The following is a 2,116-nucleotide window of genomic DNA, read 5'->3' as shown; positions in this document are numbered from 1 at the left end:
TTTGCCAGCAAAAGACAAAAGCCTCTCCAAGCAGGAAATGGTCAAATACTGAAGACTGGGTGTGCTGGGACATTTCACGGAAAGCACAGCCTCTGGGTAAAAATAGTTTCTGAGTTTTCTCAACACAGGGAACAGTTCTAAGATTGAAGAGCACTCTTCTAATTAGAAAACAAAGCTCCGAGAAATCCTAAGAGTTTCATCTCAGAACTGAACTCCAAATCCAAGAAAGAGAAAAGAATTTTTTTTTTTAGAGACTTTAAGGTATGGCTTTTTGTCTGATAGAGTGAACTTCAACACTATTACTTGAAAACTCACTGAGGTATTTTTGGTTTTGCGTTTGTCTTAAAGTTTATTTATTTCGTGTGCATGGGTGTTTTGTGTGCATGTCTGTATGTCCGTTACGTGCCCAAGGATGTCAGAATAGAGTGTTGAATTCTGTAGAATTCTGGACTAAACCGCTTTATGCTCCCAGGGGATCACACTCCCAGACACCCACCAGAGCCCTCTAGATTCACAAATACACACACACAAATACACACACATACACACACACACACATACACACACACACACGTACACACACATACACACACACACACACACACACACACACACGTGCGCGCGCACGCACCAGTTAATTTTTGACATGCCATGACTAACTCAAAGTATGGGCACTCCTAAACCTTCCCCTGCTAGCGAACGCTCCCCTCTGGTGCTCCTGAAGCTGCTAAACCTTCCCCTACTACCCCATGCCCAGGGGAAGTGGACAGTGGCCACTTACTCAAATTCTTACATGGCTGGTTGACTTTCTCTTCTGCAGCTCTTACGCCCTCTACTTCTCCCCCGAGTCATGGTCATCCCCTCTCTTCCTTTCTCCCAGTTCCTAACTCATACAAATCTAAAGGTCCTGCCTCAGTCTACCTGCCCAGCCATTGGTTGTTTATTGATCAATCAAAAAACAACTGGAGATGAGGACCCTTCAGCATTTGGAAAGCAGATTCCCAGTCTGGGGGAGCTGGATTAATTCAAAGCATTGGAGCCAACCACCAACAGAATCCCTGGAACTGGAGTTATAGATGGATGTGAAACACCATCTGGGAACATCTGGGAACCGAACCTGGTTCCTCTAGCTCCAAAAGCAGCAAATTCTCTTAACCACCGAGCCATCTCTCTAGCCCCTTTCATTGTGCTTTTAATTTACTTTTATAGGTAGAAGCACCATCAATTTGGACTGAAAACAACAGATATGTTACTCAAAATAAAAAGAGGCCCCAGAGCACTCACTATATAAAGAGGGAGGGTGGGCAGGCTGAGAAAGCAAACACAGACTATCTCCTTGGAAAATATCTCCTTAGATATTCTTCATGCCTAAAGGTAGTGCCAACAGGCTGAAGAACAGAGCCAAAAATCTCCTGTAGCAAGATTGGACATTAATTAAAGACCTAGAAATGAGTCTGGATGAGTTTCAGAATTCCTCTGGACAAATGACTACTGTATGTCTCATGTCCTTTTTACCTCCTTCCTGTTCTGAATGGAATTGTTTACTGTTATTTCATTCTTATATCATCATTATATGTCTGCCAGTGTTCAAAACAGAGTGTACAGGCTTTACTGCTTATCCTTAGAAAAATATACTTTTAGGCTGGAGAGATGGCTCAGTGGTTAAGAGAACTGACTGCTCTTCCGAAGGTACTGAGTTCAAATCCCAGCAACTACAGGGTGGCTCACAACCATCTGTAATGATATCTGACACCCTCTTCTGGTACATCTGAAGATAGCTACAGTGTACTTAGATATAATAATAAATCTTTTTTAAAAAAGAAAAATATACCTTTTAAAATTTGTAATTATGCTATGGGAGGAGGGAGCACATGCATGTATGTGCAAGTAACCATGGAAACCAGAAGTCTGTGTTCCTTGGAGCTAGAGTTACAGGCAGTGTGAGCCACCCCAGTGTGAGTACTAGAAGCTAAACTCTAGTCCTCTGTAAGAGCAGCGAGGGCTCTTAACAACTGAACCACTCTCCAGCCCCTAGAAAGACCTATTAGCCGGGCGTGGTGGCGCACACCTTTAATCCCAGCACTCAGGAGGTAGAGGCAGGCGGATTTCTGAGTTC

Source organism: Mus caroli, chromosome 7, assembly GCF_900094665.2.
Source record: "Mus caroli chromosome 7, CAROLI_EIJ_v1.1, whole genome shotgun sequence".
Classification (NCBI taxonomy): Eukaryota; Metazoa; Chordata; class Mammalia; order Rodentia; family Muridae; genus Mus; species Mus caroli.
The sequence above is the reverse complement of the archived record's forward strand: the minus strand, read 5'-3'. Positions refer to the sequence as shown.